The sequence below is a fragment of the Neofelis nebulosa genome, chromosome 3, assembly GCF_028018385.1.
Source record: "Neofelis nebulosa isolate mNeoNeb1 chromosome 3, mNeoNeb1.pri, whole genome shotgun sequence".
Lineage (NCBI taxonomy): Eukaryota > Metazoa > Chordata > Mammalia > Carnivora > Felidae > Neofelis > Neofelis nebulosa.
In genome coordinates this window covers 174,087,609-174,102,597 of record NC_080784.1, presented here as the reverse complement: position 1 = coordinate 174,102,597, position 14,989 = coordinate 174,087,609, and the positions used below count along the sequence as shown (strand labels likewise).

The following is a 14,989-nucleotide window of genomic DNA, read 5'->3' as shown; positions in this document are numbered from 1 at the left end:
TTCTCAAGGCTGAATTATAAAAATATGTACCCTTATTTAAACTCCCTACTTTTTTGCCAATCTCTAGTTGTTTCTCTTCTTCAATAAAGGTTAGTTCCCTACCCTGCTTCCAAGAGCAATATTACTAAAAATTCATTTCCTTCATAAGAAATGAGTCAGAAATCCTTGTGAAATTCTTGTGGTTAAAGAAAAAAAAAGTATGTAGAATTACTATATGCCCAGAATTTAAACCCAGGGAAGAATTATGCTACGTTAAAATGACTGTACTGGTTCTGTTAAGGAGATCAGATGATGTTTTCTTCTTCTTCTTTTCCTGAGTTTCCATACTACATTTTACTGCTTGAATCAAATTATATATTTACGTAAGGGTATGTCAATTTGTATATACATATAAACATTCATGTACACATTAAACAAATGATTCTACCCAAAATACTAAAGGTTGTTGCCAAAACTCCCACACATTAATAACTTAAACATGAATTTTTATCTATAGAGAGAGGTTTGCAAATGGCCTAAAACCTTAAGAATTTAGTATTTAAAAGTAATTATATAATTGGTTGCCTCTGGAAAGGGTGGCTAGGGGACAGAAGTAGTAACAACACTTCTGAACTATTCAAAAAAATATTAACTTTTTAAAAGAATAACCTTACTGGAAGTTTCTTGTTCTTCCCACTGCCAGAACCATTAGCTCTAGGAACAAATAAATGCATCTCAATTTTCTCTTGTAACCCTCTGACCCTCTGTCATCGCTGAATTTGTTGGCTAGACTTAATATATAATGAAAGGGCTTCTAAACTTCATAAGTAAATGTATTACAAAATGAAACAAATCATATCAACAAGGAATGACTAAGTATATACATGGATACTTCTAAAATCAGTCTTTGCCCTAAATCTGAGATAATCATTCTTTGCAAACTCAGTTTTCCAAAGTTTATCTTTCCCTAAAGAATATGTACACTTATCATGATGAGTGAGCACTGAGTAATGTACACAATTACTGAATCACTGTATTGTATACCTGAAACTAATATAACACCGTATGTTTACTATACTGGAATTAAAATTAAAAACTTAATAAAAAAAAGTTGACCTTTCCCTGCTCCTACTCACTCTCTGGTAGAAACTTTAAAAAGAGAAATCAAAATGCTGAAATAACAGTATAAATACCACAAACTATCAATGTTTATATAATGCTTTGTCACACTGAGTTTAAAATGAAGGCAGGGGCACCTGGGTGGCTCAGTCAGTTAAGCATCCAACTCTTGATTTCAGCTCAGGTCATGATGTCACAGTTCCTGAGTTTGAGCCCCAACTCGGGTTCTGCACTGACAGCATGGAGCCTGCTTGGGATTCTCTCTCTCCCTCCCTCTCTGCCCCTACCCTGCTCGTGTTCTCTCCCTCTCTCAAAATAAATAAACTTTAACAAAAAATGTTTTAAAAAAATACACAGGGGCACCTGGATGGCTCAGTAGGTTGAGCATCCAACTTCAGCTCAGGTCATGATCTCACCGTTCCTGAGTTCGAGCCCTGCATTGGGCTCTGTGCTGACAGCTCATGACTCAAGGTCATGATCTCACAGCTCTGTGAGTTCGAGCCCTGCATCGGGCTCTGTGCTGACAGCTCAGAGCCTGGAGTCTGTTTCAGATTCTGTGTCTCCCTCTCTCTCTGCCCCTAACCCACTCACATTCTGTCTCTGTCTCTCTCAAAAATAAATAAACACTCAAAAAAAATTTTTTTTATATACAGACAAAAAAGAAAAAGACAAGGACTGGACTAGTTTTGTTTTCCCAGGGCAAATCCAGAATCAAAGACATCTCGGATGCACATCATAGGTGGGATGACAAGCAGAAAAACAAAGGTGGAGGAAGGAGAGGGATAAAGATAATACAACAACCTAGTAAATAAGTAAACCTAGGAAATAAGAAATAAATTCTTTTTATAGAATTTTCTGAACATACCAACCACAAAATGTATTTATCTATACATCAAAGCTTAAATCACAAATGAATGAAGGAATCAGTATTTTAATAAATGGTCTTAGGAAAACCTACTAACAGTTAAGAAGGAAAAAACCCATCAGTAATTCTAGAAGGCAATTTAGGTGAATATTTATTTGACCATTGTGGAAGAACTACCCACACACAACGTAAAATACCAACAAATTTACAACATAATACCGTGTACATTAAAAAAAAAACCCAAATAAAATAAAAAGAGCAAAAGAATTGGGGAAAAACCACATTCAACTAATATGGCTCACAAAGGCATCTTAATAACAGAGCATATGCAAACAGATTCTTAAATAAATTGTAGAATGCATTTGAGATTACAAATTATAATAATTTTTATGGCAATATGAATCCAGAAGTTAAAAAAGGTTCATGGCCTCTGAATAACTCAGTTTCTATTTTTAAAAATCTGAAACACAAAGAATTATGTACAAAGATGGTTCTCATAACAGTGAAAAACTAGAACAATCTAAACGGGTAAAAGGGAATGGTTAAATTATGATACATTCTATGAAGTATTAGGCAGCCAAATGTTTCATTTTCTTTCATAATGACATGGGGAAATGATCACAACACAATATTAAAGTATATCAAATAGTATATAAAAATAAGCATAGCACATGCACATGGTTAAAAAAGCACAAAAAAACACAAACTCAAAAAAGTTGAAAGCATACCAAAAACTTCAACCTTGGGTATCTCTAGGTGACAGGATTTTACCTTTCCCTTTATACATTTTATTTTTTTTAACTTTTTAAAAAAGTTTATTCACTTATTTTTGAGAGAGAGAACGAGTGAGCACAAGTGGGGGAGGGGCATAAAGAGAGGGAGACACAGAATACAAAGCAGGCTCCAGGCTCTGAGCTGTCTGAGCCACCCAGGTATCCCTACACATTTTATTTTTGAAGTATCATATAATGATCACACATGAACTCTTATAATAAGGAAAAAATTTCTGGATACTGCAGCTAAACCCAGGAAAACTAACTCAGATTTACCAGTAAATAAATGGCAAAAAGTAAATAAATAAAACATTAAGATATGGCAGGGATATGGTTAAGAGATTTAGGAGGCATCAATTAAATGCAATGTACAGACCTTGTTTGAATCCTGATTCAAACATTATAAAAGGACATTTATGCAAGAACAAGGAACTTTGAATACTGACTGGATCAAATAACATTTAGGAATTACTCATTTTTTTTTTTTTAACATAACTACAATGTCAATTACACATCTAAAAAGAGTCCTTATCTCTGAGAGATCCTACTAGGTATTTTCAGTTACCAAGATATAATGCCTGGAAACTAGTTGAAAATAATCCTGCAAGGGAGAAGAATACACAAAATAAAACAGCCATGAGTTAAATAATTGTTGAAGCCAGTTGATGGGTACACAGGAACTCATTATACTATTTTACCTTTTAGTACCAAAAATTTCAAACATACTTAAGGTTTTGTTTTTTTTTTACTACAGTTTTAAAGAAAAACAAAACACACTTCAGTTTCCCTCCATGCAAACATAGGGCTCTTCTTGAGAAAGTAGGGATAACCAAGGCTGTTTCAAGAAGGATGAAAATAATCTTTCTACTGTGATTTTAAGAAAGTGATTTATGATGAAATCAACTTTTCAAACAGCCAATCGAATCTTTACAGTGATCAAGAACGGTATCAAAATTCTTTCCCTTCAAAAAAATAAAAATAAACACCCACAGCAAGAGCACAATGCAAAGTAACAATTTAGAATGCATGCAGTTTGTTTAAGACAGAAAATAGAAATGATGGTCAATGAAATGGGGAACTCAGAATAAGTATTCTATGCATTTTTTTCTAAAAAGCATCAATTCTACTGATGAAAACTTGAAAGTTATAAAACCAAGAAAGTGAACCAAATGCCAGAAACTGCTAGAACTGCTTCCAGGACATTAAGGGAGACTACACTTGAGTTTGCTTTCCACTCTTATTCTTAACCTTGTTCCCAATTATATCATATAGGGAATTACTCACCTCTAAAAATAATTTCCTTCTAGAAACAGCTTTCTGACCCCAAGTTTTTATGCAGAGGTTTTTATTCCATAGTAAATTAGACAACTGACCAAACAAAAGAGAAGAGATATGCCAAAACTTTGGCCATCTTTCTTATTAAACATGGAGAACAAAATATTTGTCTATCAATTCGAGTAAAATATCATTATCATGCTATATACTAATATACTACAATTAAGCGGTTGGGATTAATTTTATCAGATGATCCAACATCTCAATGTAATAAGGTGTTCAAATTCACTCATACACAACACATATTCACTTGCTCTATTCTTTTATCAGAAATGGATCTCAAGCAAACATAGCCATACCTGTAGTTTATAGTTGCCTGTAGCTTAACTACTTTCACATGCTATCAACACCCCTTCTGACAAAGTCAAAGCAGGAAAATTATCCCTGTTTTTAAATGAGGAAAATAGGGGGCACCCAGGTGGCTTAATTGGTTAAGGATCTGACTCTTGATTCGGCTCAGGTCGTGATCTCGCAGTTGTGAGATCAAGCCCCACATTCAGCTCTGTGCTGACCATGGAGCCTGCTTAAGATTCTCTCCCCCTCTGCCTCTGTCCCTTTCCCACTCGTGCATGCACGCACTCACTCTCTCTAAAACATAACATAACAAACATAACATAACATAACATAACATAACATAACATAACATAACATAAGACATAAATGAGAAAAATAGGTTCAGGGAAGCTAGCAATTTGACCATGATCACACATCTAGTATGAGATGAACTCTGGACAGGAAGTGACAATGTAAATTCCTGACCAGGGCTCATTCCACATCTTTCTGATATGACCAATCATGCTAGTGACATTTCTTTCAATCTTAAAAGACAACTTCAGAGCAGTACAGAAATTAGATGACTATCAACTGACTTCCTATTACTTCTTATCAATGACTTACTTTTCACTTAAACTACATTTGCATCTCTGATGGGAAGTAGACAAGAAAAGGATGCAGACACAAGGTCAAATTAGTTAATCATTTGCTAAAAACTGTGCTAAAGCTATGTCTGGGAGAAGTTAAAGACATTTTATGTTTTTAATTTAAATGTTGAGGAGCACCTGGGTGGCTCAGCTGGTTAAGCATCTGACTCTTGATTTTGGCTCAGGTCATGATCTCACAGTTCCTGAGATCAAGCCCCACATCAGGCTTTGTGCTGGCAGTGCAGAGCCTACTTAGAATTCTCTCTCTGCCCCTCCCCTGGTCATGTGAGCTCTCTCTCTAAATAAAGAAACTTCAAAAAAATAAAATAAAATAAAATAATTTAAATGTTGAAATTAAATTCCATTATATACCCTAAATATTACAATCTCTGTGCTTTGGAGTTGAGACTCCCTGAATTCTATCACAACAAATTTTAAAACTCAAATTACTAGCCAAGCAATTATAATTACAAATTCCCTATAATATTCCCTATACTGATCCAATAGGATGACCCTATATTGTTCCACCTAGAATGAGCTATTTATAAGAGAAAGTACAATAAGAACCATCTCTGAAATTCTTACAAAATATTTTTACAGGATTACAAAAAGCTTCAAGGCACTCTTTCAGAAAGAGCATACTATTCAAAAGGAAGAGACCAAAGCAGGCTAGAAAGAATAACAACAAAATACTTATTTTCCACAGAGTGTAATGGGAATGTATACAAGAAACAAGATGAGTGTTACCAATAGGTCTGTGCAAGATACCACTGTATAGGTAGGGTATACATTACCTACATGTATGAGGATGACAAGCCTTCATTTACTCATAATTCAACAAATCACAACTTCACAAGTGTTACTATTAAAACTTTGGGGATGCAGCAGTTCTCACCTATTCATTTAAATAGAGAAGAACTGAGGTCCGGAGAGCCTCAGTGACTTACCCAGTGTCACAAAGCAGAGGTGTGATTCAAACCCATGTCTTCTCTCACTTCTCCTTTCCTCTGAAGTATATATCTAACAAGGCTTCGGGGGACTAAGTAACTGGCAGAAGAGTTCAGAGGAGGATATAAAAGAAATAAAAGGCATCCCTTACCTCTAAGAGCTGCAATCAATTATTAATTATAATTAACTCATATAATAATAATTACATACCAGTGTATAATTAACAGCCAAAATAAATGTCACAGACAAGTGACCTCTCAGGAGAAAGCTCAAAATCAAAGAATTATTTCTCTCCTCAACTAACCTTCCACCCATCGCTTCTAAAAGCTTAACTCTTCAAGGACATCAAGAATTTCTTCAGCTCCTTAATTCCTCCATATCTCTGCAGGATTCTATAAAAGGTCCACCCCAGGGCTGCCACCACTATTCTAGAAACTCGCAGTTAATGTACTCGATTTCCCTATGTCTTAGACACTACCTTCTCTTTCCTCAGTGACCTTTTTCTTCCTTTACCTATATTTGATTGTATTCTAGGAATCACCTTAGGCTAAAACATCATGGGATAGCAGAATACATCTTAGATAAACAATTCAAGTTACAGCAGTACTGAGAAAAGGATAAATTAGCTTCTCTTTGACTTCACTTTCCCTATCTATAAAACAAGAGCAATAACTGAAACTATTCTTTTTAAAGGGTTGTTTCGAAGATCAAGCAAGAATGTGTAAGAGTGCTTTATAAGCTGTAAAATGCTCTGGGCCAATTCAAGTCTTAAGCCCTTATGTTTTAAATTTATCTTGAACTCTCAGCCTGAAATCTCTGTATACTGCTTTGGCAGGTTTGTATTCCCCTGGGGCTCAGCTATCGCTCTTCTGCATAAAAGATACAAAGCAGAAAGAAGTCTTCTGTTCTGAATCTTGGTCCCTCACCTATGAATTTCCTGACCTTCCCTGGATGTTCCTTACTTTTGTACAGTCCCAAAGATTCTCTCTCAGTCTTTTATTTATTTATTTATTGTGAATGGTCTGTAAAATTTATTGTGAATGGTCAAATAAAGGAAAACTTTTCAAATGAACCATCTTTGTATCCAATATCATAACCAAATTTTTCATATTCTAAAATGTTTTCTAAAATTTACACAATACTTATTAGACATGTTCTGAATTTAAAAAATGTTTTAAGTTTTTAATTTACTTTTTAAAGTAATCTCTATACCCAACATGAGGCTTGAAATCAAGACCCCAAGATCTAGAGTCGCATGCTCTTCCAACTGAGCCAGCCAGGCGTCCCCTGAATAAAAAACTTTTAAACTAAGGAAAAAAGTCTGTTTTTTCTAAGTTACAAACAGAAAAATTCAACAGAAGATGATATAAAAATTCCATACTATGTAATACCAAATCATAGTGGATACAGGTTACTTATGTTAAGAAAGCAATTTTCAACAGCTCTTATTACAAAATACAGTACTAGTGTGTTCTGAAATTGTGAAGTACATCACAAGTAATATTACAAGTTTGTGAATAATTTATATCATTCAAAGAGTGGAATCAAGACTTTTTCTCTCATTCATTTGCTTGCTTATATGATTTCTTGAACAGAAAGAAATATGGTTACTGCTCTCCCAATTCATGTAATCCCTCTCATCCATGCTACAACCTAGATAACACATTTATAGACAGATGCACATAAATGCCACTCATGATGACAGGAAAAATGCTTAGACCCAATGTGATAAAGAAACCAATATTGTTAAAAAATGAAATTTGAATAAACACCACAGATTTTTTTTGTCTTCAAAATTTTAAGCAAGTCAGTTTCTTTTATATTACCTTTGCTAAGAGTAACAAAGCAACAAAATACATACTATGTAAAAAAATTAACTTGTGTTTTAAAAAGTATATAGTAATATAAAACAAGCTAGCAGCCAGTACACCTCTAAGTCTGTTGCATATACCAGGAAGATGCTTACTGCTTTCCTATCTTGATTGAAACATCTTTATTTTAAGCTGTTAAATTCTGAAAACACTGCACATGTAGTACTTATCAATGAGTGCAGTCAAGCAAAAACCAGCTTCATTTTGTATTTTTAAAAAGCTGAGACTCACATCTGTGCCACGACCTAAATTTAAAATAGGAAATGAAAATTCAGTAGGAAAATAAGCTATGAGAAGGGAACTTTCTCCAAAACAAGAGCACTGAGGTTTAAAATGTTATTAACACACTAGAAACCCTATTACACATCTAAAAATTAGGTTTTAGTTTAGAAGCAAGATTTTAGTTTTTCAAAGGAGTTGATTATTTTACATTTATTTTTTAATTTTTTAAAATGAGAGCGTGAGCAGGAGCGGGGAAAGAGACAGAAGAGAGGAGAACAGAATATCTGAAACAGGCTCTGTGCTAACAGCAGCAAGCCTGATGCAGGGCTCAAACTCACAAACTGTTGAGATCACGACCTGAGCGGATGTTGGATGCTCAACCAACTGAGCCAGCCAGGTGCCCCAGGACTTGATTTTTTTTTTTAAACAATACACATTTATAGTTTCAAAATTCAAATACAAGAAGTTTTCTCTTTTTTAAAATAAAGTTAAAAGTACTTTTCTCCCCTCTGAGGTAATCTCTATTAAAAACTCTCATGTAAATTTTCTAGGCATCACAAATACATGTATACTGTATATACTTGTCAAATTACGATTAAAATCACTACATTTCAAATCATTAAAAAGTCTTAAACATAACTTAAAACAAAGAATTAGACTGGTTGCTCTAATCATTCAGAGCTTAGGTTAACTTTTAAAGCCATGGTTCATCACAGTATCATTTATAATGGTGAAACTGGCAACTACACTCATGTCCAACATGAGTAATCAAGTAATCAAGCTTATTCAAAATATCTTCTAAAATATAGCCAGTTAAGGGGTGCCTGGCTGGCTCAATCAGAAGAGTGAGCGGCTCTTGATCTTGGGATCTTGAGTTTGAGCCTCAGGTTGGGTGCAGAGATTACTAAAAAGAGAAAGAAAGATTTTAAAAAAATAAAAAAAAAATGTAGCCAGTTAAAAATAAAAAAGTTTCTAGAAATCAAGAAAGTAGAAAGTTTCTAAGGCCATGGTAAAAAGCTCATTAAGTTAAAACAAAAACAAAAACAAAACCCCACAAAACTAAACTAAGATACAAGCTTATGTGGGTATTACATCTTATTTACACCAAAGATGAAGTTTATTTTTTATTTAAAAAAAATTTTTTAAGTTTATTTATTTATTTTGGGGGGAGGGTGGGGCAGAGAGAGAGTAGAGAGAGAATCCCAAGTAGGCTGTGCGCTGTCACTACAGAGTGCAACACGGGGCTCGATCCTATGGATCTCAAGATCACGACCTGAGCTGAAATCAAGAGTCAGATGCTCAACCGACTGAGCCACCCAGACGTCCCCCAAAGATTCATTTTAAATAAATAAATAAAAGACTGGAAGAAAATGCCATGTACAGAGATAACTTCTGAATGAGAAGATTACAGATTTTGTTGTGTTGGGCTTCATATACTACCGTCTTGCAGCCTTTCATAACAAGCATCTCTTATGTTAAAAAAAAAAAAAAAAAAAACACAGGGGCTATTAGAAACCCATCTTCAATTCATGAAAGGAGTTCTACTAGCATATTCTGACAGCTGTAAAAAGTAGGTTTACTTACTATAACTTCTATGATCATGGAAGATCAGTCAATACTGCTGCCATATAAAGTCCATGAGCTTTGGGTCAGGGGAAAATTGGGTTTGAATCCCAACAGTACCAGTGGCTTTACCCTGGGCAACTTACCTAACTAGTCAGAGCCTATTTCCTGCAGTGTAAATTAGGAATAACAGTATCTGACTTGGAGGACTGATGTGACAAGTACATGGGAAGTGTGCGAAGGAATTCAAGGGGCTGGCAAATATAGCCATAAAAGGTAAATGCCACTATTATTGATATTCAGGCAGGTAACCACAGTTTAATTTCAGACTCAACTAATTTTCAGCCCTTTTTCAAAATGGCTTTTAAAGTGCCCAAACTGCTCTTTATCCAAATGGAGGATCTGCTGATAGGTGCCCAACTACAGAAACAACCATTCATATGGTTAGTACTTATTATGTGGGCCAAAACACGAATATGCACATAAACACGTACCAAAAGAATACCTTTACTTATAAGCCTGTAGCATGTATCAGTTAATCATCTAAGAAGTTTTATGGTCATAAAAAGTCCTTATAGAAGCCAAAATATAACAAAGAACAGTTGGGAGTGCTTCACTTTCTGCAAAATCTTTATATTTCATATACCAATATATCACTATTTATTAATTTGGACAATTTAGGGTCTTGTATTGAGGTTTTGTTCTAAGTCCTATTAAATTATATGGGAAAAGATCACAAATAATTCCTTTTAGCAATGTACCATTTTTTACAAACACAGATTAAAGTTGTTATTTTTCTTCTTTTATTTATTACATCAACATGCCTACTGATTGTCTAACTGGTCCTCCCTGACCTCATGGGTCTTCCGATCAAATAGGCCAAATAGCCACAGACAATTAAATACAGAAAGTGAAGTGATGGGATCAGAAACATTGCTATTTACAGAAGCCTGAGGTGGGTGAGGACAGAGCTCTGGTAAAGGTCATGTGTGACCTGAGCCTCCAAAGATAAACACAGTTAGCTAAGCTTAAAGACTAGGAAGAAACTAAAGACAACCGGTATTTTTCTAGATTAAGTTCCCCCACCTCAAAAAAATCAACACACCAATCAAATTTAACATTTTTTTAGCTCATTTAGAAAGGGGTCTTGCAGTGAAAAATCTATTCAGTTTACAATGATCCAATGATAGTCCAAATAGTTAATCACTCACATCAATGGAGAAAATACAGAAAGAATTCAAATGACTACATAAGCAGACAGAAAGTGGTAGGTTTTTGGTGTGTGGAAGACAAGGTAATGCACAGGAAGGAGAAAACTTCAAATACTTAAAATTTACTTTAAGCCTGGTAGGCTCTCAATACAAAAAGCAAGAAGACCTAGGAGTCTTTACAGAGGTCCTCTCCCTCTGCAACTTTGCCTGTGCAACTTCAGCAAAAAGACCAGCAAACCAATGGACTTCATTAAGGATTGGATTGGAAATGAGACAGAATACACTATCTTGCCCTTAACAAAAACATGGTCTATCAAAACCAAAGTACTGTGTACAATTCTAAACGCTAGTTCAGAGGCAGTAGGGTATAGTGATTCACAGATATGTTCAAGTCCAACTTTCTGCCACTTACCATGTCACAGTTCCTTCATGTGTAAAATGGAAGTAGGAATACGTACGTCAGAGTTGTTCTACATCTACAGTTAACTGAAAAACATGTAATTTTTTAGCATAGTACCTAACACGTAAGAGAGTTCCCCAAAATGGTAGCTATCATTATTACTACAAAGCAAGAAGTAATCTCCCAGAGAAAAGCCATTAAAATATTAAGAAACATTCTCAAACTTTGATATGCATTAAAATCACCTCAAGGGCTTGTTGAAAATGCAGATTCCTGGAACCCATTCCTCCCAGGGATTAATTCTACAGTTCTAAAGTAGAATGTAGCCATGCTCTGGCCCAAACATCAAGAATTACTGAAGTAAGAGAATCAAGGCACTGTCCTATTAAAAAAAAAAAAAAAAAAAAAAAAAGACTCAAAAGTAGGATTCTTCTATATAAAGGGCTTATCTAAAACTGACAGTATGTCAAGAGGAATACAGACATGTTCAGCAAGTTCATTCATTCAACTAACATTCATTAAGTACCTACTAGGCAGAGAATAGGAAAACATCCCCAGGATCCCAATTTTCAGTTTAACTTCTAGCATAGGAACCAGAATATTAAAAAAATAGGGAAATTCCAGATAGTGCAAAATGTTATGAATAAAATAAAAGAAAATGGAGAGATAACTGGGAGAAATTTCCTCAAAGAAACATCTGAAACCTGAATGACATGATGGAATCAGCCATAGCAAGATCTGGGAGAATACTGAAGCCACAGGGTACAGCAAGCTCAAATGCCCTAAGGCAGGAACAAGCCTAGCAAGTTCCCAGCTTGTCCTAGTGGGTCTAGAACACAGGAACAGACATGGCCAGGCCCTAGGGTACTAATCTAGGCAGAGCGATACAAGGTGAGTTAAGGGAAGGAGGCTGTTCCAGAACACGACGTTTGTATTTTATTCTGAATGTGATGAAAGGCTCTCCAAAAACAAGGCAACATAATTTACACTTTAAAGGATCTCTGGGCTGTGGTAAGGGGAATTACCATAAAAAGCCAAAGTGGAGGCGGGGAGGTCAGGAGGTTACTACAGTAGGCCAGATATGGCGAAAGGTGACAAAGGTAGAGGCGGTAGGATGGGTAGTAATGGCCAAATTTAGAATATAAACACTCCAATTAAGGTAAGTCAAAGAAAAAGAACTAAGTCACAAAATAAGTAGTAAGCATCTGGGACTAATTACCCAAGAGATACAGAATAAAAATAGACTTAAAGGTTCTAGGTAGTTCACAACTAACAGATGTAAATAGGTTATTAGTATACTTAGGATACTTCCTAGACAGTACTTATCTTTTGAAGCTGAGGTGAAGGGAACATTTCCTTCTCTTTTGGCACCACCAAAAAGGCACTGGGCTAAACGGGCATACATCCAAGACTCTTCAGTGTGATTCATAAAGTCAAATCTTTCAGGACCTCACTAACGGAGGCCTGGACAGCTGGTCAGCATTTGGAGCACAGTGTAGCTATGGAACAGAACTAAATCTTTACCTGAATCAAATCACTAAATTAGCAAAACTCTTTTAAACTACCTGTTATCAACTTAGGCTATTTTGTGCCTGCTCTCCCAAGGGTTAAACAAGAAAACCACGGCTACACAATGCATATTAACTTCTTTGTACTATCATAAAAGTTTGGGAGGAAAGGTTTGGCAAATATACAGTGAATATACCCTAAAAGATAGGTTCCAAAAGTCCGTATCTATTAAAATATAAATTTTGTTACTCCAAAGTACTACTATGCGAAAAAGCAAGGTTACAGAAAAGCATATGCAGTTATGATACCATTTTTGAATAAAATGTCTAACTGCAAAAAAGAAGTCTGGAAGGATATAAACCACTAACATTTTGGTCATCTCTGGATGGCAGGATTATCAATGACTTATTTTCTTGTTTATTAATTGTAATAATTCTCCAATTATTACAAATTATTGCATATAAGCAAAAATATTCAGTTACAGGTTACATAAAAGGTAAAAAAAAAAAAGAACTTCAAGAAAACAATTTCATTTTTCTAAATCAGCAGGATTCCAACTGTGGTATTAAGAAAAAAGATCGCAATTGCACATATAGGAGAAAGAAATTCCTTAAGAAGTGATCCATGTTATACCACCCAAGGTTACACCCTTCAAGGGAGTAGCCTAAATTCCTAAGTACTCTTTCTGGATTTCATAAGGGACAATCAATTAGCACATACGTGTTTTCTCCTTTCTTGCCATTTACCAAAGAAACACCTCAATTAATCAGTTTTCTGGGGACCAAACAACAACAACAAAATCTTCTTTTTTTAAACACCAACTTAGGGCAAAAAGGAGGTTTGGTCCTCTTGTCTCTGTGCTGTCGAGGGGCGCAGAGGGTGGCAGGGTTTGAAGCAGCCTACACTAGAAGAATCTGCGTGGCCGGCCACCTGAAGTCAAAGAGAACACAAGCTTTCTGCAACCGCCACTGAATTGGGTCTAAAGACTAAAACACCTGAAAGGTCTTCCACCGTCCTTACACCTCAAGTTATCGTGCATGTAGAGCTGGCAACGGTTTATAACAATAACACACAAAAACTGGAAGGTCTCTTCAACAAACGCAGATATTACGTGCGTGAGGCTCATCTGGCTCTCCATGCAAAACCAAGACATTCTAATAAGGCCGAATCTTCGATTCGGCAAACTAGGACAAGTGAAAACATCCTATCGACTTTCTACAGCTAACAAACATCATCTTGGCTAAAATCCTAACACACACAGAAACAGCCACTTTGGAAAACTTTGGCTTTAAACGGCAACACTGGACTTCAGGTACTCCGGTAACCAGTTTATCGCACATTATCTATCTTTATAAAGGGTACTACCTCTTTACTGTCAGCTCCGGTTCTACTAACTGAACAAACAGAAAAAAGGAATACTTTAAACTCCCACCACAATAAGAGCTAAAAAAGCTCCCGCTTTCTGGATGGCAGCTTTCCTGGCTCATCAATCACAACAAAGGACGCATCCTAATGACTTCATCAAACCTAGAGAAATAGAGGTAAATGACAGAGTGTAGGTTTCAGGGTTTGTGGGTTTTTCCTTTCAGCTACGATTCTCTTCTTTTTACTCCTTTATACGCCTCCACCCGACCTGACGGTCTTGCCCTAAAAATAAAACCACCCGTGGCTACCGTCCACTTTCCTGCTAAGCCCCGACTCTGGTTTCCTGCAGAGAGAGCCAAATTGCAGGTTCTCTGCCTCGCTCTTCGCCGGGGGGCGCGGACTCGGCAGCAGCGGGCTTCTCCCGGTGCAGAGTCACCAGCCCGGCCGAAGAACCACCAAGCCTGAGAAGCCAGCCCCGCTCTGCCGCAGCCGCCGCAGTTCCCCAGAGCCTGAGGAACCCCCAAGAAAAACAGGGTAACGGGAGGGTGGGCCGGCAAACGGCGGTGGTAGAGGGGGAGACACTCACCCGCCCAGACAACAACCGACGGGGCGGGGAGGATGGGGGCCGGGACCCAGGCTCGGCAGAAAAACCGCCTGAAGCTTCCGGAACGCTGCGGCTGCTCGGGACGCCGCGGCCGCTGCTGCTCCTGGCCGCTGACTTCCTCCCCTCCTCTGTTTTGATTCGACTGACCACGTCACTCTAAGCCACGAGACCCGGATCTGCCGGCTCCCGCGGGCGGCGGCGCAACAGATTGCAGCGACTGGAGACCCCAGCAGCCCGCCTGCGGAGCATGCGCGCACCCCGCGCCTGCCCAGTGCGTTGGAGGAGGCGGGGCGGGCGCGAGCGAC

At 36.9% G+C, this 14,989-nt stretch overlaps 1 protein-coding gene across 2 annotated transcripts in view; it reads right to left on the bottom strand.

Annotated features, from left to right (window-relative positions):
• Window positions 1–14,921, bottom strand: part of SMIM14 (small integral membrane protein 14) — a 79,183-nt gene extending 64,262 nt beyond the window's left edge. Inside the window, exon 1 of one of the 2 annotated variants that reach the window (XM_058722802.1) lies at window positions 14,667–14,921. The gene's annotated coding sequence lies outside the window, so the exon portion shown is untranslated. Of the gene's footprint in view, window positions 1–5,938; window positions 5,962–14,666 lie in introns of those variants that run through there. The other variant, XM_058722803.1, reaches the window with a different exon arrangement.
• Window positions 14,922–14,989: the final 68 nt, after the last annotated feature.